Consider the following 26775-nt stretch of genomic DNA (forward strand, 5'->3'; position numbering starts at 1 on the left):
CCCTATATAAACTTGACCTGCCCATATAAATCAATATAAAATATTACTGTTAGAGCAAATCACGTTAATTACCTAGCCTACCACAGATGAGAAGACTATTCCCCTGCTTTCTATGGAAACCCAAAGGAGTCATACATACCCCAGTGGATTTCCATAGCCCCAATACACACCGCAGCGCTCTCTACCCATTGTGCAGATTTTGCGCCAAACCTGTCACAATCATTTGAACTTTTTTTGTTATTTTTATATATATATTAGGGACATAAGGCTAAAACTGAGGTGGCGCAAGTTTGAACTGAGGGGGCTAGGCTCACTTTTTCCCCCTCGAGGAGCCGGGGCCACTACAGAGCCAATAGATCTATGTACAAAGTCATCAACATGGGCCTTCACTACATCCTCCAACACCTCAACAACCCAAGGACATACACAAGGATATTGTTTGTGGACTTTAGCTCAGCCTTCAACATAATCATTCCGGACCTGCTACAGCACAAACTCACCGAGCTGAATGTACCCCATCTTCCGGTGGATCACCAACTTCCTCACGAACAGGACAGAGCACGTTAAGATGGGAAAACATCTTTCAGACTCCCCATCTTTCAGCACGGGGGCACCGCAGGGTTGTGTGCTCTTCCCCATCCTCTACTAACTCTACACCAATGACTGCACCTCCAACAACGCATCTGTCAAACTACTCAAGTTTGCTGATGAAACACCCTGGTTGGTCTCATCTCCGACTGTGACGAGTCCAAGCACAGTGGAGAAGTTGACCGCTTGGTGCAGACGCAACAACCTGGAAATCAACACAGTCCAAACTGTGGAGTTGGTGGTTGACTACAGTAAATGCACCCCACTCTCTCAACCCCTCGAGATTGTTAGCTCAACCATCAGTATGGCCAAGTCATTCAAATTCCTGGGGACCATCATCTCCCACAACCTCAAGTGGGAGGACATCACAGTGGTGACTAAGAAGGCTCAACAGAGGATTACTATCTATTCAGCTGAGGAAACTCAAATTCTCTTTGACATTTCTGGTTCTGTTCTACGAGTCCATCCTCACCTCTTCTATCACAGTCTGGTTTGGGTCTGCGTCTGCCTGTTGCAAGGGTAAACTGCAGCGCATCGTCTGGTCACCTGCCCTCCATTAAGGAAGTGTGCAGGTAAGATCGTCGCCGACCTTGCCCACTCTGGACACCCCATATTTAAAAAACTCCGCTCTGAAAGAAGGTTTAGGGCAATCATGACCAAAACCACCCGCCACTTGAACAGTATCGTCACCCATGCTGTGGCCCTCATCAACCGGACATCGGGCTCATAGGGATTGATTGACTTTGCATTGGGCCAATTACTGCAGCTTGTCATCAATGACATCAATGACTGCACAACACTGTATATGCACTTTATATATTTAACATGGCTTATATAGATATATCCACTCTGTAAATTGTATATCCCCACTATAATCAGCCTATACTCCAAAGATGTATGTTTACTGTTCCGATATTGTATGTTCTGTATGATGTCTATGTGGACTTGTCTGTATTCTGTTTGTATATTGTCTATTGCTAAGGCAAATTCTAGGTATGTGTAAATGTACTTGGCGAAGATACACAATATTTGTTTTAGCTGAGGTTGAAGTGTTATTCATATACAACATTGAGAGAAATTGATCTATGAAATGTTATAGATTGAGTTGAAAGAGAAAGGAAAACTGCAATACTGGGATCAGCATGTTCTAGTTTGAGTTAGATGAGAATTGAGAATTCTGGGATCCCATTGGTGAGGAAACCAGCCTATTCATCAGGGAGTAATACCAAATGGCACCCTATACGCCAGAGCTCTGCTCAAAAGTAGTGCACTCTATAGGGAATAGGGTGCCATTTGGGAGGCACCTGAAATGTGTAGATCTATAGCCATTGGCAGTGACATTTAGCTCGGTCTCAGCAGCTCCTGCCTTATAATGATATAGATGTCTCAGCCACAGTGTTAACCTAGAGCAATTTCCCTAATGGATGGTTCCTGATGAATTATTTTCATTTTTTTCTCCTCTCCACTGAAATTAAAAACTTGGCTCCAGCTGCAGTAGCCTACAGAGTGGTTGCAGTACAGAGACATGAGGATTTATATGTTAATTAATCATTCAAACTGTTGGAGGTAATGCCCCATCTGTGATTGGTAGGGTAGTGTTGGAGGATAAATACCTGTCTGTAATCATGTTTCCATCCAATCATTTCATGTAGATGAATTACCTAAAGCATGAAAAAAGTAATAAACTGTGCTGATTAGCCTGGTCTCATAGACGTAACATACAGTAGTAAATTAGTATTATAGGTTACGTTTGGTATGGTCTAGCAACTCAAAGGTTGTGTGTTTGAATCTCATCACAGACAACTTTAGCATTTTAGCTACTTTGCAACTACTTATGTTTCCATCCAATCATTTCATGCAGATTAATGACCTAATGTTAGCTAACACTTCCCCTAACCTTGGCTAAAGGTTAGCCACAACAAATTGGAATTCGTAATATATTATACATATGGCAAATTTGTAACATTGTACCTTTTGCAAATTTGTAACATATCATATGAATTGCAATTCGTAACAAAATGCATTTATAAAGCCCTTTATACATCAGCAGATGTCACAAAGTGCTTATACAGAAAGCCAGCCCAAAACCCCAAAGACCAAGCAAGGTAGAACATATCATAAGACATGGATGATGACATTTACAAATGAATACATACATACAACATCGATAACGACGCAGGGCGAGACCCAGATGCAGACACAGGAGGCAGATGCTTCGAGTCTCTGATATTTATTGAACAACAAGGGGCAGGCAAGAGGCAGGTCGAGGTCAGGCAAAAGTTCATAAACCAGGTCAGAGTACAAACGGTACAGGGCGGCAGACCGGCTCAAGATCAGGGTAGGCAGCTGGGCTTAGTGTCAGGGCAGGCAAGAGGTCAAAACCGGGAGGACTAGAAAAACAGAGACTAGGAAAGACAGGGACTCGGAAAACACGCTGGTAAGCTTGACAAGACGAACTGGCAACAGACAAACAGAGAACACAGGAATAGATACCCTGGGAATAATGGGGAAGACAGGTGACACCTGGAGGTGGGTGGAGACAAAGACAGGTGAAACAGATCAGAGTGTGACAAAATGGAACATATCATACTAAATTGAGTGTCTCGAATTTACGTAAATAATAATACGAAATGCTCGGAGACCAGGTTGGGATGACAGAAGCATGAAATGCTGGTACAATTCTATAAATGCTGACAATTGGTTTGTTTGACATGGTGGGATCTTTTTGTGTCTGTAAAATGTATGATGTGAGAAATCATACATTTTATGATAACCATCATATCGAAGTAGGCAAAACTTGGAGTCACGCGATGATGTGTCGTCCTCTCACTACAACTCGGGAAAGCATTCAGTTTATTAAGCTACAGATTAAATCATTTATGATGATCTTCACAAGGTGGTAAACGTGAAAGGTGATAAGCTTGCTGCTGCTTTCCAATAAACATTGAGGGTCTTATTCTGGTGACATTATGATTGATGCTTGGCTGCTGTTTGACAAATACAAATAATATCACTATTATCCATAATAATCTCATAATGTTGGTAGCCTACCCGCACTGTATCGCCAGCTGTTGGCTGGAGCACACGTGCCAAGACCAGAGTGGGCGCATTTGGTATTTAACGCAACAGTTTTTGTGACAAAACCATCAGTAGATTTGAATGCGATGGAAACCCATTAAAACTTGTATTTTAAATTCGGTACATGGGAATTAACTGCAAAACTCAATTTTATATGCACTATACTTTGCACACATACTTTTTTCCCCATCAAGCCTGTCATGACATTTTTTATCCAACATCATTAAAAAGGTTGGATGGAAACCTGGTTTGTGATTGGTATAGAGCAAAGTGTTGGAGGATAAATACCCTCTTCGATTGACAATGTCACAGAACAGCACAGTTTAATTTCTGGTTAAATTAAAGTGTTTCTCAGTGTGTTCCAGAGGCAGTGTTTAGGCCTACACAGTCTTTTGACCAATCAGATCAGCTCTGAAAAAGATCTGATATGAAAAGATACATTCTTGGAAAAAATATCAGAATTGTGCTGCCTATGTTAACGAACGCACCCAAAGTATATCAGACTGCAGACTGATTACATCATTTTTTAGCTCCATGCCATGGTGAAGTCTGAGGTAAAAAAATGTCAAATTTGTTTTAAAAAATGTGACATTTTATTTATGAATACAAACTTCCTCCTGAATAGGCAGAACAGAAATATAAAATGCAACATGTAAAGTCCCATGTTTCATGAGCTGAAATAAAATATCCAAGAAATACGCACACAAATATTATTTCTCTCAAATTTTGTGAACAAATTTGTTTACATCTCTGTTAGTGAGCAAGATAATCCATCCACCTGACAGGTGTGGCATATCAAGAAGCTAATTAAACAGCATGATCATTACACAGGTGCACCATGTGCTGGGGACAATAAAAGGCAACTCTAAAATGTGCAGTTTTGTCACACAACACAATGCACAGATGTCTCAAGTTGAAGGCACTATTTAGCTCAGGACAGGTTATAGCTAAGCCTTAATGAATATTTTGTTTTGTCTCATTTATTGATATAGCCTTTGCGTGATAGGGTCCAGGGGTATCCAGGGGTATCGTCGGATGGGGCCATGGTGTCTCCTGACCCCTCCTGTCTCAGCCTCCAGGATTTATGCTGCAGTAGTTTGTGTCGGGGGGCTAGGGTCAGTCTGTTATATATGGAGTATTTCTCCTGTCTTATCCAGTGTCCTGTGTGAATTTAAGTATGCTCTCTCTAATTATTTCGTTCTCTCTCTCGGATGACCTGAGCCCTAGGACCATGCCTCAAGACTACCTGGCATGATGACTCCTTGCTGTCCCCACTCCACCTGGCCGTGCTGCTGCTCCAGTTTCAACTGTTCTGCCTGTGGCTATGGAACCCTGACCTGTTCACCGGATGTTCTACCTGTTCCAGACCTGCTGTTTTCAACTCTCTAGAGACAGCAGGAGCAGTAGAGATACACTGAATGATCAGCTATGAAAAGCCAACTGACATTTACTCCTGAGGTGCTGACCTGTTGCACCCTCAACAACCACTGTGATTATTACCACCCTGCATACCACTGCTGGCTTGCTTCTGAAGCTATGCAGGGTTGGTCCTGGTCAGTCCCTGGATGGGAGACCAGATGCTGCTGGAAGTGGTGTTGGAGGGCCAGTAGGAGGCACTCTTTCCTCTGGTCTAATAAATATCCCAATGCCCTAGGGCAGTGATTGGAGACACTGCCCTGTGTAGGGTGCCGTCTTTTGGATGGGACGTTAAACGGGTGTCCTGACTCTCTGAGGTCATTAAAGATCCCATGGCACTTATCGTAAGAGTAGGGGTGTTAACCCTGGTGTCTTGGCTAAATTCCCAATCTGGCCCTCAAACTGTCACAGTCACCTAATAATCCCCAGTTTACAATTGGATCATTCATCCCCTGTAACTATTCCCCAGGTTGTTGCTGCAAATGAGAATGTGTTCTCAGTCAACTTACCTGGTAAAATGAAATAGATAAAATAATGATTTGACCCTGCTGGTCATCTATGAACATTTGAACATCTTGGCCAAGTTCTGTTATAATCTCCACCCGGCACAGCCAGAAGAGGACTGGCTACCCCTCAGAGCCTGGCTTCTTCCTAGGTTCTGGAGTTTTTCCTAGCCACCGTATTTCTACACCTGCATTGTTTGGGGTTTTAGGCTGGGTTTCTGAACAGCACTTTGAGATATCAGCTGATGTAAGAAGGGCTTTATAAATACATTTGATTTGATTTAGAGTTGGACAAAGCAAATGGCTATAATAAGCCTACATACAGAGTGTAATTTGCAAATACAACAGTCAAAATGTCTAATATAAGGCCTACAGTCTGTGCTCCCAAATACTGAAAAGTGCAATTTATTAGGTTACATGATCACCACAGTAGCCCCACACAGCTATACAAATACATTATGCAATTATATGGCCATTAAATAACACACAACAGCATGGCATATTTAGATAGTGGAATAGGCCTAAATCATATTTACTTTCTATTTCGCAGTTCAGGCGGTCATTTTCTGAAAGGCCAAGCCTATACAATGGCATCTACTGGAATAATGTCATTATCGAATGCCATTCTAAAACAAGTTTTAGACTTTTATTTTCGAAATTCAACCGGAATCTGCAAAGCATCTCTAACATCTGAGCTAGAGTTGCTTGATCGACTAGCTACGTTTCGACTAGCTACATTCGGTTCATGTCCTTTGCAGATGCCACATTCCTGACAAAAGTTTGTACGTTTAAAAAAGATCTGTAACTGAGTAAAGGGAGACGTAAAGTAAGAATTGAACGTGTAAATGTTCATTCATAGTGGTAACATAGGGGTTTGTAAGTTTACAGATGTAATTGAACGTGTAAATGTTCATTCATAGTAGTAACAGAGGTTTTTAAGTTTACAGATCTAATTGAACGTGTAAATGTTCATTCATAGTAGTAACATAGGGGTTTGTAAGTTTACAGATCTAATTGAACGTGTAAATGTTCATTCATAGTGGTAACATAGGGGTTTGTAAGGTTACAGATGTAATTGAACGTGTAAATGTTCATTCATAGTAGTAACATAGGGGTTTGTAAGGTTACAGATGTAATTGAACGTGTAAATGTTCATTCATAGTGGTAACATAGGGGTTTGTAAGTTTACAGATCTAATTGAACGTGTAAATGTTCATTCATAGTAGTAACATAGAGGTTTGTATGTTTACAGATATAATTGAACGTGTAAATGTTCATTCATAGTAGTAACATAGGGGTTTGTAAGGTTACAGATCTAATTGAACGTGTAAATGTTCATTCATAGTAGTAACATAGGGGTTTGTAAGTTTACAGATCTAATTGAACGTGTAAATGTTCATTCATAGTAGTAACATAGAGGTTTGTATGTTTACAGATGTAATTGAACGTGTAAATGTTCATTCATAGTAGTAACATAGGGGTTTGTAAGTTTACAGATCTAATTGAACGTGTAAATGTTCATTCATAGTGGTAAATGTTCATTCAGATCTAATAACGTAAATGTTATTCAGTAGGGTTTGTATGTTTACAGATGTAATTGAACGTGTAAATGTTCATTCATAGTAGTAACATAGGGGTTTGTAAGTTTACAGATGTAATTGAACGTGTAAATGTTCATTCATAGTGGTAACATAGGGGTTTGTAAGGTTACAGATGTAATTGAACGTGTAAATGTTCATTCATAGTAGTAACATAGGGGTTTGTAAGGTTACAGATCTAATTGAACGTGTAAATGTTCATTCATAGTAGTAACATAGAGGATTGTAAGGTTACAGATCTAATTGAACGTGTAAATGTTTATTCATAGTAGTAACATAGGGGTTTGTAAGGTTACAGATCTAATTGAACGTGTAAATGTTCATTCATAGTAGTAACATAGAGGTTTGTATGTTTACAGATCTAATTGAACGTGTAAATGTTCATTCATAGTGGTAACATAGAGGTTTGTAAGGTTACAGATCTAATTGAACGTGTAAATGTTCATTCATAGTAGTAACATAGGGGTTTGTAAGGTTACAGATCTAATTGAACGTGTAAATGTTCATTCATAGTAGTAACATAGGGGTTTGTAAGGTTACAGATGTAATTGAACGGTTACGTTTCATGTTTCACACATGGCTTTTCCTACGATCCTAACAATTTACGTATGGATTTGATTACGATCCTAACGTTGTTCAACCTTTTGGCAGATATCTGGCTCCATATATCTGGTCCAAAGGAGTATGACATTGTTGCCGCCCATAGCATTGAAGGGAAGCCAGTAAGCGTCAGGCCTCCCTTGACAACAAACAAAAACGTTTTAAAACATGTACCAATCAGCGTTGCGCTAAACTGAGCGAGCTCAACTGTGAATGGCCCTGGCACACCAAAAGATAATTGTCAAGGGAAGCCAGCTTGAATTTTGGAGTCACTCCTGTCAAATCCCATTGACAGCATATGTCATTGACAGATAGGGATTTGGACTTCTGGTTTTACTTAATTCTCCATACTGGCCAATGATTTTTATGATTTATTCATACATTGTTGTAGAAGGCTAATGTTTACTAGCTAACGTTGCCCATGAATGTAAGTTAGGCTTCCAAGCAAGCATTTTAACCAATTAGGCTAGGACAACCGAAAATAAAAGCTTGTGCTGTATGAAAGAGTGATAGACCGTTTCGACAACATGAAAGAGAGGAGGATGGCATTGGCGTTTCTCTACAAGTAGGGTGACGCCTCGATCACACCGACAGCATTGTTGTATTTTGGTACACCAAAAGTACATTCATTTCCAATCGTATGCAGCGTTTGCCTTGCAGCTTGGCGTTTTATCCAACGTATGCTTCAAACTGTATGTGTAGACTGCTTGACAGAAATGGTAGCAGAAGGTGAATGTTGAACTTTTGTTGCACACATATCCAGATGATGCTGCGTACCATTTTGTGTAATGACGCTGTCGGTGTGATCAAGGCGTGACACGTGATACAGATTACCTCGCCAGACTGGTGCAACGGGTGGGTTGAGTTGCACTTGGTTTAGGACTAAGTGGAATGGTCCCAAACAACTAAACTGTACTCACCTGCCAAACAACTAAACTGTACTCACCTGCCAAACAACTAAACTGTACTCACCTGCCAAACAACTAAACTGTAATCACCTGCCAAACAACTAAACTGTACTCACCTGCCAAACAACTAAACTGTAATCACCTGCCAAACAACTAAACTGTAATCACCTGCCAAACAACTAAACTGTAATCACCTGCCAAACAACTAAACTGTAATCACCTGCCAAACAACTAAACTGTAATCACCTGCCAAACAACTAAACTGTACTCACCTGCCAAACAACTGTACTCACCTGCCAAACAACTAAACTGTACTCACCTGCCAAACAACTAAACTGTACTCACCTGCCAAACAACTAAACTGTAATCACCTGCCAAACAACTAAACTGTACTCACCTGCCAAACAACTAAACTGTAATCACCTGCCAAACAACTAAACTGTAATCACCTGCCAAACAACTAAACTGTAATCACCTGCCAAACAACTAAACTGTAATCACTGTAATCACCTGCCAAACAACTAAACTGTAATCACCTGCCAAACAACTAAACTGTACTCACCTGCCAAACAACTAAACTGTACTCACCTGCCAAACAACTAAACTGTACTCACCTGCCAAACAACTAAACTGTAATCACCTGCCAAACAACTAAACTGTAATCACCTGCCAAACAACTAAACTGTACTCACCTGCCAAACAACTAAACTGTACTCACCCGGCATGCTATAAATCCTGAATTAAGTGCAGCCTACACCTCCAGCCCCACGGATAAAATCACTGCACCCTGCGCACACCCATCATTTGAATTTGTAGGAAGCAGCATGAGAGAACATAGCTCTCAAAGTGAATCTGATTTTGTGGAAGATAAAACAAGGAGCAAGTTTAAGGTAAGAATAATCAAAAAGCCTACTGATTTATTGCAGACAAATGATGATGAATTTTCCCCCACATTTGCCCCTCCTTGGATTTGGCAAAAGATATCAGAACTCAAGGAGGCATTTTCCTGGATTAAAATGTTATCTTTGAATAATTGTATTTCAACGGCAGACCAGTGGGTATTCAATGGTCATGAAATCACCTTTGTTGACTAAACCAGAACAAAGCCTTCATTAGGCTACTGTGCAGCATTGTGTAATTACAATGCAAGGCGTCAGGAAAAATGTACTTGTACTAAAGGTTGTACTGATTATAATGAGCTCATGCCTATACATTCACAGCTGTTTTATTAAGACCTATTCTACATGGCACGATATTAATAGTTTATTATTGATCTCTTCACAGGTGTTGAGGATTCTGTGACACCCAACAGATACCCCTGCTACCCCCCAAAATGATTATCTTCAGGCATAGAAAAGGCCGTCTTATCACCATTCTACTCTGCCTCACTATCTTTGTGTTACATACTGGACACACTGGGCAGCTATTCTCCAAGTCACTTGTTGATTTGGCAAAAATTGCCCTTCGGCTGCTGGGCGGGAAAATCTTTCCAAGTCATTGTGCATGTATCAAATGTATGACTCAGCCGGATGATGACCTCTGGTTTCAGAAGCGCTTCATCAGGTCTATCAAACCATTTCTGACCAGAGAGAACAAGAAACTTAATGAAGATACCAGAGCGTGGTGGCGGGTAATTATTATATATATTTTGTTAGATCAACTGTTCTTTAAAATGATACCTTACCAAAATGGCAGAATTAACAGAATTGGACAAATAAAAGCATTGTCACCGCACGTCCATAGAAGGGTACCTTGGGGGGAAACAACCCCTTAACCTTTTCCCCTGTGAGTTCCAAATGTCTCTAATGGTCAGCACAGCGTGAGTTGTTTTATGCATGTGATGTCAGAATGCACTCACTGTTCCAAAATGTGACTGTTACGTGACAGGACTGTTAACACGCACTGCCTGCTAATTATCTATAGGCTGTTTCAAGTCAAATACTTGTACTAAAGGTTGTACCGATTATAATGAGCTAATGCTATAATGCTATGGCTCTATGCATTCTGTCAGATCAAAGATGTTATAATGAGGTGAAGGAATGATTCACTCATCTTTTGAGTAAACTTCCAGAAGCGAATGAAGGGAAGTGAATGATAGTAGATGACACACCCCCTTCAACATGCATACTGCAAACAGAACAAACTCATCTAGTCTCCTCTTATTATCTTTGGTTGATGTGAAAAAACAAACATGGCGGCATGCATAAACTACACATCGTCGGATTACTTTCGATTTCTAGAAAGTTTTACTCAATTATTTCGATCAATGGTGAGCTCGCCCGTGATGTGACGAATTATAAATAGTAATTGCTATTAGCTCATTCATATTGTGGTTTTTGTGTTACAGCAATCTTTCCTCAGCTAGTGCTAGAACTAATGTAGCATAGAATTTCCGGTTTGGAAGATTGTGCGGGAATTTGCTTTCATTCAGCCACAACAGCATTAGTGAGGTCAGGAACCGGTGTTAGGCAATTAGGCCTGGCTCGCAATCAGCGTTCCAATTCATCCCAAAGGTGTTCGATGGGGTTGAGGTCAGGGCTATGTGCAGGCAGTCAAGTTCTTCCGCACCCATCTTGACAAACCATTTCTGTACGGACCTCACTTTGTGCATGTGGGCATTGTCATGCTGAAACAGGAAAGTGCCTTACCCAAACTGTTGCCACAAACGTGGAAGCACAGAATTGTCTAGAATGTCATTGTATGCTGTAGTGTTAAGATTTCCCTTCACTGGAAGTAAGAGGTCTGAACCATGAAAAACAGCCCCAGACCATTATTCCTCCGCCGCCAAACTTTACAGTTGACACTATGAAGTCGCGCAGGTAGCATTCTGGCATCCGCCAAACCCAGATTCGTCAGTCGGACTGCCAGACGGTGATCCACGATTCCTCACTCCAGAGAACGCATTTCCACTACTCCAGAATCCAATGACGGCGAGCTTTACACTAATCCAGCCGACGCTTGGCATTGTGCATAGGGATCTTAGGCTCGTGTTCAGCTGCTCGGCTAAGGAAACGCAATTCATGAAGCTCCCGACGAACAGTTCTTGCGCTGACGTTTATTCCAAAGAAAGTTTGTAGTGAGTGTTGCAACCAAGGACAGAAGAAGTCCCATTCTGTGAGCTTGGCCTACCACTTTGCGGCTGAGCTGTTGTTGCTCCTAGACATTTCCACATCAAAATAACAGCACTTACAGTTGACCGAGGTAGTTCTAGCAGGGCAGAAATTTGCCGAACTGATTTGACGAATTTGACGAACTGACCCTACGACAGGGCCACGTTGAAAGTCACTGAAATCTTCAGTAAGGCCATTCTACTGCCACTGTTTGTCTATGGATATTGCATGGCTGTGTACTTGACTTTATACACCTGTCAGCAACGGGTGTGGCGAAATAGTCAAATCCACTCATTTGAAGGGGTGTCCACACATACAGTGCATTCGGGGAAAAATATTCAGACCCCTTGACTTTTTACACATTTTGTTACGTTACAGCCTTAATCTAAAATGGATTACATAAAACATATTCCTCATCAATGTACACACAATACCTCATAATGACAAAGTGGAAACAGGTGCATCCCGTTTCCATTAATCATCCTTGAGATGTTTCTATAACTTGATTGGAGTCCACCTGTGGAAAATGCAATTGATTGGACATGATTTGGAAAGGCACACACCTGTCTATATAAAAGGTACCACAATTTACAGTGCATGTCAGAAGCAAAACCAAGCCATGAGGTCGAAGGAATTGTTCGTAGAGCTCAGAGACAGGATTGTGTTAATGCACCGATCTGGGGAAGGGAACCACAACATTTCTTCAGCATTGAAGGTCCCCAAGAACACAGTGGCCTCCATCATTCTTAAATGGAAGAAGTTCAGAACCACCAAGACTCTTCCCAGAGCTGGCCGCCTGGCAAAATTGGGGGAGAAGGGCCTTGGTCAGGGAGGTGACCAAAAACCAGATGGTCACTAAGACAGAGCTCTAGAGCTCCTCTGTGGAGATGGGAGAACCTTCCAGAAGGACAACCATCTCTGTAGCACACAACCAATCAAGCCTTTATGGTAGAGTAGCCAGACGGAAGCCACTCATCAGTAAAAGGCACATGACAGCCTGCTTTGAGTTTGCCAAATAGCACCTAAAGGACTCTCAAACCATGAGAAAGAAGATTCTCTGGTCTGATGAAACCAAGATTAACCAAGATTATTCATACAGAAGATTGCCCTATTTGGTAAAAGACCAAGTCCATATTATGGCAAGACATGACATACTTTAAGACATGAAGGTCAGACAATCTGGAAAAATTCAAGAACTTTTAAGTTTCTTCAAGTGCAGTTGCAAAAACCATCAAGAGCTATGATTAAACTGTCTCTCATGAGGACCGCCACAGGAATGGAAGACCCAGAGTTACCTCTGCTGCAGAGGATAAGTTCATTAGAGTTACCAGCCTCATATTGCAGCCCAAATAAATGCTTCAGAGTTCAAGTAACAGACACACCTCAACATCAACTGTTCAGAGGAGACCGTGTGAATGAGGCAAATTGCTGCAAAGAAACCACTACTTAAGGAGACCAATAAGAAGAGACTTGCTTGGGCCAAGAAACATAAGCAATGGACATGAGACCGGTAAAAATGTGTCCTTTGGTCTAGAGTCCAAATCTGCGATTTTTGGTTCCAACCACCATGTCTTTGTGAGACGCGGTGTGGGTGAACGGATGATCTCTGCATGTGTATTTCCCACCTTAAAGCATGGAGGAGGAGGTGTTATAGTGTGGGTGTGCTTTGCTGGTGACACTGATTTATTTAGAATTCAAAGCACACTTAACCAGCATGGCTACCACAGCATTCTGCAGTGATACGCATCCCATTTGGTTTCGGCTTGGTGGGACTATAATTTGTTTTTCAACAGGACAATGATCCAACACACCTCCAAGCTGTGTAAGGGCTATTTGACCAAGAAGGAGAGTAATGGAGTCATGCATCAGATGACCTGGCCTCCACAACCTCCAGTTGGACTGCAGAGTGAAGGAAAAGCAGCCAACAAGAGCTCAGCATATGTGGGAACTCCTTCAAGACTGTTGGAAAAGCATTACAGGTGAAGCTGGTTGAGAGAATGCCAAGAGTGTGCAATGCTGTCATCAAGGCAAAGGGTAGCTATTTGAAGAATCTCAAATATAAAAACATATTTTTTGATTTGTTTAACACTTTTTTGGTTACTGCATGATTCCATATGTGTTATTTCATAGTTTGATGAAGACAGCGTGGCTGTCGAAACGTTGGTAATTAAATGTTTGCATCTGAGCTCCTAGAGTGTGCGGCTCTCTTTTATTTTCAAGTTTCTACTCCGCTAGCCAGTACCTCGTCTTAATAGGTGTGCGTTTCTTTTTCTTCTAGATTATTTCATAGTTTTGACATCGTCACTATTATTCTACAATTGAGAAAAAAGCAAAAATAAATTAAAACCCTTGAATGAGTAGGTGTTCTAAAACTTTTGACTGGTAGTGTACATATACATACACACACACACACGTGTGTTTGTGTGTGTGTGTGTGTGCGTGTATATATATATATAGCAAGACTAGTGGCATCCAGGGAAAGTGTAAGTTTTTTGGGGGTGACAGAGTGGTTTCTGTGAAAATTACTGGAGGGGGTTGTTTAACCCCAAGACACCCTAACCTAGATACACAGACCTACAAAGCAACAATATATACTATCCTATGTCATAAAATAAAACTAAAACAAATTGGAAAAGTGACCTGTGGTGGGTAATTTATTATTCAAAACTTCATTACAGTATCCTACCCCATTTCTAAAGAACAACTGGTCAACTGTGCAGAAACAGTAGTGTCCTTTGTAGATTAGCCAATTAATGTTCCTGTTGGTCAATGAATGCTCCAAACTCCCACTATACTGTCGTGAATGGCAGGGCAGGGAAGCGAACCCAGGTCGCTGAAGTGAAAGACAAACACACATATACTCATCGCAACAATTGGGTTAACCCAGTTGTAACGTAGCTCATATAGTGTGGATCACTACAATACATTCAAATGTCAAAACATGCCTATTGTTTTCTCAAGTTAAGAACCTCCAATAGCTTAATGTAGTCGCATGTTTTTATTTGTATTTTCATAATGAGGTGTTCATATGTGGGAGTTTTTTTTCAGAATGAACTCTTATTGGATGTTTTAGGCTGCAGTTTAAAAGCACGGTCACGGACAACTGTTTGCTATTGTCATCAACAATAACTTCAGTGTAAAGAGCAGGTGGCTGGATTCAATACTTATGTATTTTTATTGACATATTACGTTAATTTGGACAGAGACAATGTTGAACAAAAACAGTCTCATTATCCTGATCCATTGCACCAGATTTAGCCAACAGCTAATTTCCATTTGCAGTCCCTGGGCAGTTGAAAACGTAAACATGAAACCATGAAATACAATCAGATATCACTTCAGTGTGAGGATTTTCTCTGAAGTTATGGTGTGTGATTTGCATTGTGAAGTTTTTGGTGTCTGTTGTGTTTTATGTAGGCTATTGGCTGGTGGAATCAAATAAAGTACTATCTTACCTTATCACCAGAAATTGCAGGATGACCGTAGCACAGCCACCTTCAGAGAGGTGGTGGAACACTTGTTCCAGGTCATCCCTGATGACGACCTCTACATGGATGCAGGCCCTGAGCGCTGTAGGACCTGTGCTGTGGTGGGGAACTCTGGGAACCTCAAGGGCTCCCACTACGGAGCCCTCAGACTCCAATGATGTCATCATAAGGTATAGGCCAACAAAGGGTGGGGTGTTGATAGACCTTCCACAACGTTTGTTTCAGCATGGGCCGTGCCATTGAGGACTCAGCAGGAGGGGTTAGCTATCCCTCCTACCTCCAAATGTGTACTTGTTCACTTCCCTTTAATGATTTGAAAGGAAATGACTAGATAGGAAATATGGTGGAAATTCCCAATAGCCCATGCCTCCACCAATCCAATGCTTTTGGATTTGTGAGAAGTAGTGAACAAGTGCACACTCCAGGAAAAAGGAGAAAACATTCTTTAGCTGGGGGTGGCAATAAACCACCAACCTTGGCTTTATGCCTGTTCAGACCGCACACTCCAGGTGAGCACCATTTCAGTTTGTTTACTGACTGCCATTAAACCATTAGAAGTAGAATAAGAAGAAATCAACTGACTTTAAAACAGAGATAGCCCTCAAAGGCGCTACCAATGCTGTCACTATGTGTTTTGAATTCAAGTGCTTTGAAATATTGTTGTCATGATATGGGTCACTGCTTATTGTTTTTACTGCGTTATCCAGAATGAACATGGCTCCTACCTTTAGCTATGAGGAGGATGTAGGAAGCCGGACCACACATCAAGTCATGTACCCAGAGAGTGCTATAGATCTGGACAACACCACCAGGTTCCTGCTGATCCCTTTCAAGACTCTGGACCTTCAGTGGCTACCCGGCGCCATCACCAATGGATCGAACATCGCTTAGTGAGTAACCACTTATTATAGATTCAATTTTGATTAGTCTAGCAGTTTGTTACACCATGCATTTTAATAAGATTACGTAGCACCTCGGAATGAAATCAGTCTTATTTTATTCAACAGCTCATATTTACCTCTTAGACCAAAGATAAAGGCCAACAAAGACTTGGTGAGTGAGTACCTTGTTGATCATGATGTATTTACTATTATTATTATCATCATCTAGTGGCCTTGTGGTTAGTGTCCGCCCTGAGATTGGAAGGTTGGAAGTTCAATCCCCGGCAGAGTCATACCGAAGACAAAAAAAATGGGACCCAGTGGGTCTCTGCTTGGCACTCAGCTTTAAGGAGATAGATTGAGGATAAAGCCCTGCGATAGACTAGCATCATGTCAAGGGGTGATACTTGTACATCAAGCTGCCTCACCTTACAGAAACAGGATATAGGCTCCTGCTCCTATAGCCATTCCAGTGTCAGTCTACTTACTTTACTACAAAACATCTACAGAGTCAATGATATCTAATAAATTATATTTTTATATTTTGGACACTATGATACACTTGTAATGCTTGTAATTGAGGATCTGTGTTAGGTATGGGCAGAGCCATCTACTACGATAAATAACTCTACGTATATACATACATTTAAATAAATTAAATATGGTTCTTGGTATGGGTGGTTTCCTAAAAAAAGAGGCAGTGAGGTCAGAAATTATTTGGATTGGTATTTGCCTAAAGGCAAATGTGTCATTAATAGTCATGACCTGGCTCATAGTTTGAGTCTCCATCAGAATGTACGAACAGTGCATCATGCCATCTACTCTCCGACAATATCAAATGTAACAGTGTAAATCAAACAGTGTAAGTTCTCAAATTTGATGTATCACAAGTCATCATTCCTCTTTTTCTAATTGAATCACATTGATATATACATGTTATGTATATTATATTCCACACAGGTCTTGGTTCTTAATCCTGCATTTATGAAATATGTTCATCAAGTCTGGCTTGACTATCAAGGCAAATACCCCTCTACTGGATTCATGGCTTTAATATTAGCCATACACATTTGTGACGAGGTAAGACTTCTTATACATATCCAAATACATGCACTGCTAGGAATGTGGATATGAGTGTACTTTCTCAGCAAGACACACTGGATAATAAAGAAATGACACACAATACACACTGTATACTACACACAATGGGAGTATGGAGGAACAACACTGACATCTAATGGCTTTAAGTAGGGCTGGGTGATATGGCCTAACAATTTCAAATGTATGGGTGATTCACACACACACACACACACACACACACACACACACACACACACACACACACACACACACACACACACACACCAGTCAAAAGTTTGGACCAGTCAAAAGTTTGTTTTGTTATTTTTACTATTTTATACATTGTAGAATAATAGTGAAGACATCACAAGTATGAAATAGCACATATGGAATCATGTACTAAAAGTGCAAAACAAATAAAAATATATTTTATATTTCAGATTCTTCAAAGTAGCCCCCCTTTGCATGGATAACAGCTTTACACACACTTGGCATTCTGTCAACCAGCTTCATGAGTTAGTCACCCAGAACGCATTTTAATTAACAGGTTAGCCTTGTTAAAAGTTCATTTGTGGAAGTTCTTTCCCTCTTAATGCATTTCAGCCAATCAGTTGTGTTGTGACAAGGTAGGATTGATATTCAGAAGATGGTCTTTTACAAAATAGGGCTAAGTCCATATTATGTCAAGAACAGCTCAAATAAGCAAAGAGAAATGACAGTCCATCATTACTTTAAGATATGAAGGTAAGTCAATCTGGAAAATGTCAAGAACTTTGAAAGTTTCTTCAAATGCAGTCGCAAACACCATCAAGAGCTATGATTAAACTGGCTCTCATGAAGACCGCCACAGGAAAGGAATACCCAGAGTTACCTCTGCTGCAGAGGATAAGTTCATTAGAGTTGCCAGCCTCAGATTGCATCCCAAATAAATGCTTCACAGAGTTCAAGTAACAGACACATCTCAACATCAACTGTTCAGAGGAGATTGACATGAATCAGGCCTTCATGATCGAATTGCTGCAAAGAAACCACTACAAAAGTACACTAATAAGAAGAAGAGACTTGCTTTGGCCAGGGGGACTTGCTCAGTCCCCCTGTCACCTACGGCGGTGTGTTACATTCCCCCAGCTACCTCCATGACACATGAGCCCTCAGACAGCCCCTGGGCGGCGCCAGTCGTCATGGTTCCGAAGAAGGGGGGCAAGCTGAGGTTCTGTGCGGACTACAGGCGGCTGAATGAGGTAACCAGGAAGGACTCATACCCCATACCACGTATCAATGAGTCGCTGGACCTGGTTAGGGGGTCCTCCTGGTTCTCCTCACTAGACCTCCGCAGTGGCTACTGGCCGGTGCCCCTCTCCCCAGAGGCCAGAGCCAAAACTGCGTTCTCCACTAACAGAGGACACTGGCAGTTCAAGGTCCTGTGCTTTGGCCTGTGCAACGCTCCAGCTACTTTTGAGCGTTTGATGGACAGGGTGCTGGATGGCATCCCCGACAGCAGTGTCTGGTATACCTCGATGACATCCTGGCCCATGGCAGCTCCTTCCAGTCAGCCCTGGGGGCGCTACGGCGTGTGCTGGAGAGGGTGGCTGCCGCAGGTCTGAAGCTCCACCCCGAGAAGTGCCACTTCATGAGGAGAGAGGTGTCCTTCTTGGGCCACCGAGTGGGGAAGGAGGGGATCAGCACCATGGAGGACAAGGTAGGGGCTGTCAGAGACTGGCCCACCCCACCGACCAGCGTCAGCTGAAGAGCTTCCTGGGCCTGGCCTCGTACTACAGGAGGTTTGTACGGGGCTTCTCAAGCGTTGCTGCTCCACTGAACCGCCTGCTGCCGAAGGACAAGGCTTTCACTTGGACAGTGGAGTGTGAGGAGGCGTTCAACACCCTCAAACGTGCACTGATCGAGGCCCCGTGCTCGCCCCCTGACCTCACCTTGCCCTTTATCCTGGACACAGACGCGAGCAATGTGGGCATGGGTGGGGTGCTGGCCCAGGTGGGGCCAGAGGGGGAGAGAGTGGTGGCGTACTTCAGCAAAACATTTGACAAACATGAGCGCCGCTACTGTGTCACCCGGCGGGAGCTCTTGGCTGTTGTGGCTTCCGTCAAACACTTCAAGTACTACCTGGGTGGTCTGCCCTTTACTGTAAGGACTGACCACTCTGCTCTCCAGTGGCTCATGTCTTTCAGAGAGCCAGAGGGGCAGGTGGCACGCTGGTTGGAGGAGCTTCAGCCGTATGACTTCACGGTGGTGCACAGGGCAGGGGCACGCCACTCCAACGCCGACGCCATGTCCCGTCGGCCCTGTACTGCAGACGACTGCCGCCACTGTGAACGGAGAGAGGGACGGGAGAGAGAGCTGCGGGCAGAGGAGGGTGTCTGTGCCACAGTGTGTCGAGCGAGCGGGCCTGTCTGCTGTGAGCTGCAGACTGTCGACGTGGCTGAATGGCGGCAGCAGCAGGGACGGGACACAGACCTACAGCCAGTGCTACAGTGGGTAGAGGCGCAGGTGAGGCCACCATGGGAAGAGGTGACAGCGCTCTCACTCGCGACCAAAGGGTTGTGGTCGAAGTTTGAGAGACTGCGGCTGGCTGATGGCGTGCTACAGCGGGCATGGAAGGAGTCAGCTACGGGAGAGGAGAGGTGGCAGGTGGTGGTCCCAAAAGCATTGCGGGAGGCTGTGCTCCAGAGTACTCATGGGGGTGGGGACTGGACACTTTGGGGTCACAAAAACACTGCGCCGTCTCCGTCAGGGCTTCTACTGGGGGCAGCACAAGAGGGATGTGGAGGACTTTTGTCGCCGCTGTGACAACTGCACAGCGAGAAAGGGCCCCCAGGCCGCTCTCATGCTCAGCTCCAACAGTTCCCAGTGGGGGCTCCCATGGAGAGGGTGGGAGTGGATGTAGTTGGGCCGTTCCCCACCACAGACAGTGGAAACCGCTGGGTGCTCACGGCCATGGACTATTTCACAAAATGGCCCGAGGCCTATGCTCTGCCTGACCAGGAGGCAGAGACCATCGTCGACGCCCTGACAGTGGGGATGTTCAGCAGGTTTGGAGCTGCAGAGTCCATCCACAGCGACCAAGGCAGAAACTTTGAGTCCCGTGTGTTCGCCACCATGTGTGAGAGGCTGGGTATGCACAAGACCCGCACTACTCCTCTCCATCCTCAAAGTGATGGCCTTGTGGAGCGCTTCAACAAAACGCTTGGACAGCAGCTGGCCATCGTCTCTTCCAAACACCAGCGTGACTGGGACAAGCACCTGCCTATGGTCCTCATGGCATGCCGCTCCGCTGTCCAAGACTCCACCTCCTGCACGCCTGCCCTCCTCATGCTGGGGAGAGAGATCCGCACCCCTGCGGAGATGGCGTTTGGTCGGCCCCTGGATAGCCCTCATGTTCCTCCGGGGCCGGAGTATGCCCGGAGACTCCAGGACCGCCTGAGACAGCCCACACCTTCGCCAGAGAGCAGCTGGTGAATGCAGGTGTGAGGCAGAAAAGGAACTATGACGTGCACACCCGGGAAGGCACTTTGTGGCTGGGGAGCTGGTCTGGGTCTACAGCCCCCTAAGGAAAAAAGGCAGCTGCCCCAAGTTGGACAGTCACTGGGTGGGACCCTGCAGTGTCCTGGAGAGGGTAGGGAGGTTGTGTACCGGTGCAGCTTCCTCCCAGGGGGAGAAAGGTGGCACTGCACCGGGACAGGTTAGCCCCATACAGAGGGGCCTCTTCTCCCCAAACCCCAGGAACCACCACAATTCCCTCTCTGGCAATGACATTCTCCAGGCACCCACCCTCAGGTGCCGCAGACAAGGCTCCAGACAGCCCACTCCCCCTGTCTCCCCCCCTGTGTCACCGCGTGGTTCCCCAGAACCACGGACTGTATTACCCGTTCCCGCTTCCTTGTCCCCCATATCCCTGCCTTCATCCCCTGGTTCCCAGAGGGGCACTCTGCGACCATCACGGCCACGCAGGCAAAGGAGACCTCCGGGTCGCTTCAGAGACTTTGTTTGTTCCCTCGGGGACGAGGGACTTTGTGGTGGGGGGGCTGTGTAGCGACCCGCACAGACAGCTGTGTGTTATGTGCTAGGCTAGGAGGTGGTTGTGTTGTACTGACCAGTACCCGGTGTTCGCGGGGTCCGACATGTCAATCAACCGGCTATCTGCCAATCACGGGAATGCCTGGAATGTTCTGATGCCGGGCATCCTGGTGGTTGGCGGAGTGGCGTGGAGGGGGGTTGGGCATTGGAAGTTAAGACCAGGTTCAGCCTTTGTTCTCTCTCTCTTACGTCTGGGTTTCACAAGAGAAGGTCACGATTGGCTTGTGGGTTATCTGTCATCTATTTGGCGTGTGCTACGGCCCAAACAGTAGCCTGTGTAAAGTTGGTTCAATAAACCGTCAATTCGCAAACTCAAGCCTCTGTCTGGACAATTGTTCATTTATGATCTAGTCAGGTCATTACAATTCTATGAATGTATGAAATGTAAAAATGGGCATTTCGAAGTGGTCGCTTGTCAGAAAATGTCAAACAAAAAGGCATCATATTCCTCCTGGGGGTGTATATTAGCAGATTTAAATCATATTTAATGTTGCTCAAACGCTGTCAGTTCCACTTTAATGTCTAGCCAACGTGGATCTATTTTCTAGCTAACAAGGTATACTGAACAAAAATATAAATGCAAAATGTTGGTTTGATGAGCTGAAAGAAAAGATCCCAGAAATTGTTAATATGCGCAAAAAGCTTATTTCTCTCAAATTGTGTACACAAATGTGTTTACATCCCTGTTAGTGACCATTTCTCATTTGCCAAGATAATCCATCCACCTGACAGGTGTGGCATATCAAGAAGCTGATTAAACAGCATGATCATTACACAGATTCACCTTGTGCTGGGGACAATAAAAGGCCACCAAAATGTGCAGTTATTGCACACAACACAATGCCAGAGATGTCTCAAGTTTTGAGGGAGCATGCAATTGGCATGCTGACTGCAGGAATGTCCACCAGGGCTGTTGCCAGAGAATTTGAAGTTAATTTCTCTACCATAAGCCGCCTCCAACATTGTTTTAGAAAATGTGATGTTTAACCGGGCTCACAACCACAGACCACGTGTAACCACACCAGGCCATGACCTCCACATCAGGCTTACTCACCTGCAGGATCGTCTAAGACCAGCCACCCGAACCGCCGATAAACTGTGGATCTGCACAACTGAAGAATTTCTGCACAAAATGTCACAAACCGTCTCAGGGAAGCTCATCTGCGTGCTCGTCGTCCTCACCGGGGTCTTGACCTGACTACAGTTCTGCGCCGTTTACAACTTCAGTGTGCAAATACTCACCTTCGATGGCCACTGGCATGCTGAAGAAGTGTGCTCTTCATGGAGGAATCCCAGTTTCAACTCTACCAGGCAGATGGCAGACAGTGTGTATGGCATCGTGTGAGGGCGAGCGGTTTGAGATATCAACGTTGTGAACAGTGCCTCATAGTAGTGGTTTGGTTATGGTATAAGCTACGGACAATGAACACAATTGCATTGTGAATGCACAGAGATGCTGTGACGAGATCCTGAGGCCCATTGTTGTGCCATTCATCCATCACCATCACCTCATGTTTCAGCATGATAATGCACACAGCCTCATGTCACAAGGATCTGTATACATGTACGGCCCCAATGTCGCAAGGATCTGTACATAATTACTGGAAGCTGAAAATGTCCCAGTTCTTCCATGGCCAGCATACTCACCAAAAATGTCACCCGATGAGTATTTTTGGATGCTCTGGATCGACATATAGGACAGTGTGTTCCAGTTCCCATCAATATCCAGCAACTTCGCACAGCCATTTTTTTAACAGATTTTTTTTGTATTTCACCTTTATTTAACCAGGTAGGCCAGTTGAAAACAAGTTCTCATTTACACCTTCGACCTGGCCAAGATAAAGCAAAGCAGTGTGACAAAAAACAACAGAGTTACACATGGGATAAACAAAAGTACAGTCAATAACACAATAGAAAAATCTATATACAGTGTGTGCAAATGGAGTAAGGAGGTAAGGCAATAAATGGGCCATAGTAGCGAAGTAATTACAGTTTAGTAAATTAACACTGGAGTGATAGATGTGCAGATGATGATGTGCAATTAGAAATACTGGTGTTGCAAAAAGTAAATAAAAACAATATGGGGATCAGGTAGAAAGCTGGACCGGCTATAAACAGATGGGCTGTGTACAACTGCAGCGATCGGTGAGCTGCTCAAACAGCTGATGCTTAAGGTTTGAGAGGGAAATATAAGTCTCCAACTTCAGCGGATTTTGCAATTCGTTCCAATCATTGGCAGCAGAGAACTGGAAGGAAAGTTGGCCAAAGGAGGTGTTGGCTTTGGGAATGACCAGTGAGATATACCTGCTGGAGCGCGTGCTACGGGTGGGTGTTGTTATGGTGAGATAAGGTGGGGCTTTACCTAGCAAAGACTTAGATGACCTGGAGCCAGTGGGTCTGGCGGCGAATATGTAGCGAGGGCCAGCCGACGAGAGCATACAGGTCGCAGTGGTGGTTGGTATATGGGGCTTTGGTGACAAAACGGATGGAACTGCGATAGACTGCATCCAGTTTGCTGAGTAGAGTATTGGAGGCTATTTTGTAAATGACAATCCCGAAGTCAAGGATCGGTTGGATAGTCAGTTTTACAAGGGTATGTTTGGCAGCATGAGTGAAGGAGGCTTTGTTTGCGAAATAGGAAGCCAATTCTAGATTTAATTTTGGATTGGAGATTCTTAATATGAGTCTGGAAGGGGAGTTTCCAGTCTAACCAGACACCTAGGTATTTGTAGTTGTCCACATATTCTGAGTCAGAACCGTCCAGAGTAGTGATGCTGGTTCGGCGGGTGGGTGCGGGCATCGATCGGTTGAAGCATGCATTTAGTTTTACTAGCGTTTAAGAGCAGTTGGAGCCCACGGAAGGAGAGCTGTATGGCATTGAAGCTCTTTTGGAGGTTTGTTAACACAGCGTCCAAAGAAGGGCCAGAAGTATACAGAATGGTGTCGTCTGCGTAGAGGCGGATCAAGGAATGACCCGCAGCAAGAGCGACATCATCGATATATACAGAGAAAAGGGCCGGCCTGAGAATTGAACCATGTGGTACCCCCACAGAGACTGCCAGAGGTCCAGACCAGAGAAGAGTGTGATAACTGTGCTTAAAGCATCAGACAAGCCCAGTAGCCTACATATAGTTGATTTTATTAAAACACATAGGGTGTGTCTATATGGGGAAAAGTACAAGTTAAAACATTTCGACCAATTGATTGGTCGAAAGAACAGACAACTGTAGGTGGACAAAGATTTTTTTTTTTCGGGGACAGCCCTGGACTGACAACATTCCACAGGACACAATCAACAGCATGCTCAACTCAATGTGAAGGAGATGTGTCGAGCATAAGGCAAATGGTGGTCACACCAGATACTGACTGGTTTTCTGATCCACGTACATACCTTTTTTTCTGTATTCCCAGTCATGTGAAACCCATAGATTAGAGCCTAATTTATTTATTTCAAGTGACTGATTTACTTATATGAACTGTAACTCAGTAAAATCTTTGAAATTGTTGCATTTATATTTTTGTTTAGTGTAGAACAGTTGAATTGTTATGAACACACACTTCTTTCCATCTCCAACCGTTTGAACAGCATGCTAGTCTGTCCACTTTGTTCAGATGTTGAAATCAAGTGGCCACCTTATCTCTCAGAATGAGAACGAGTGGCCAATTACTTAGTTTCAATGCTCATTGCACATTTATAAAACACAGACTAGACAGCAAGTATAACAGTCTGTGGCTAAAATGCTGCTAGCAGTACCCGTGCATGACAGAATGAATGTTCATTGACAGGCTACTTTCATTTTAGTATTGTCTGCTCTTTGCGCAATTTGAGGAGTTGATACATAAAAAGAGCATCATTAGAAAGGTTAAGTTCTCCTCTATTACAGTCAAATAATGTCTCAATGTGTTTCGGTGCCCATATGACCCATTTTGTTGGACCAAACAAAAAATGCAAATTGCCTGTTAAAACCCACTTGTCAGAGAGGAAGAAGTGACATTTGATCTTTGTGAATGGTAGGAGGGCAAGGAGCTGTGTGTTTGTGTAAATGTTAAACTGCACAGTCTCAGCAGAAGGAGAAGAGACCAAAAATACATGAGAACAAGCAAACATAAATTAGATTTAAAAATACCACTTGATTCTTGTGATACATGCATTTGGTGCTAAAACAAACTAATGAATTGCTCAACCCTACCTATAGGTTGCATAAACAAAATATCACATTGCCATAAATACAACCTTTCATAAACCTTATTATTAAACTAACTCTAAACATTTAATTCCAATTGCAGGTGAATGTGTATGGATTTGGTAAAGACAAAGATGGCCACTGGCACCACTACTGGGAAGCACTAACCAATAAATGGCTCAAAACTGGAATACATGATGGAAACTATGAGTACAGCGTTGTCATGAAGCTCTCGGAAAAATCAAACTACAGATATATTAAGTGATTTTGATGATTCATCAAGATGATTGAATTCACAGCTGTATGCTGCAATAATCTTTTGAACAAAGTCATCATCAAATAGGTGTTTTTATTGTCTACATTGCACAGCATTTACATCTTATTTTAACAGTTTAACCTTTTATCTACACTACCAATGTTGGGTTTGCATGAACTTGAACCGATTGTTTCCGTTTTAACTTAAATTAATCAGCAGTTATTAGCCATTAAATCAAATGGCTCCCTTGTAGTAAGATATTTAGAGTTGTACATGAGTGAGGGTGGTTGTTTTTGATGCCATGGACAACTAGTTTTATACTTTCTGAAACTCATTTGGTTACTTTACTTACCTGAATGAAAGGACTGTTACTGTAAATGTTACTATTACTTACTTGGGAGGATTTTGTTTATACTTTTCCATTGACTGATTAAAATAATATACACCACCTGCATCAGTTAGGCTTTCATGCCCTTTGGTCTGTATGGATTTATCACATCGATGTATGACCATAAGTACAACACTGACATCTAGAGGCTAAACAGTGGTATAATGTGTTACATTGTTAGACGGTGACACCTCATTGCTATGAAATATGACTTTATTCAAAATGATCACTTACATATTCATTTAAATGTTTTATCATCCTCATAAAACACGACTGAGTGAATGAGAAGTGGCAAGGAGCTTATGGCCAGCTTGTCAGTTAATCATAACAAATAATGTCATACAGCAACAACAGGACAAGTCACATACCAAGAAATACAAACTTCATACATTGTTGAACATAATATACTCTACAGACATATTAACGTCTCGGGTTGGATCCCTGCTAGTTTTAAAGTTACGGACAATTTTATACAGAGAAATTGGCATAGTAGGCAATGTAACCTATCACAGCTCTCTTTTACTTGTATCATTGCACATCCACCAACAGATGGCGGCCATGATTTTTGAATTTTCTTTTAATCACTCACTCTGTAGGTAATGCTT

The 26775-nt window shown here is 43.1% G+C and overlaps 1 pseudogene; it reads left to right on the plus strand.

The window, feature by feature from the left end:
* Positions 1 to 10024: 10024 nt before the first annotated feature.
* On the plus strand, positions 10025 to 26083 carry LOC115126910 (CMP-N-acetylneuraminate-beta-galactosamide-alpha-2,3-sialyltransferase 1-like; annotated as a pseudogene).
* The last annotated feature ends 692 nt before the right edge of the window (positions 26084 to 26775 follow it).

The sequence above is a fragment of the Oncorhynchus nerka genome, linkage group LG4 (genome assembly GCF_034236695.1).
Source record: "Oncorhynchus nerka isolate Pitt River linkage group LG4, Oner_Uvic_2.0, whole genome shotgun sequence".
Classification (NCBI taxonomy): Eukaryota; Metazoa; Chordata; class Actinopteri; order Salmoniformes; family Salmonidae; genus Oncorhynchus; species Oncorhynchus nerka.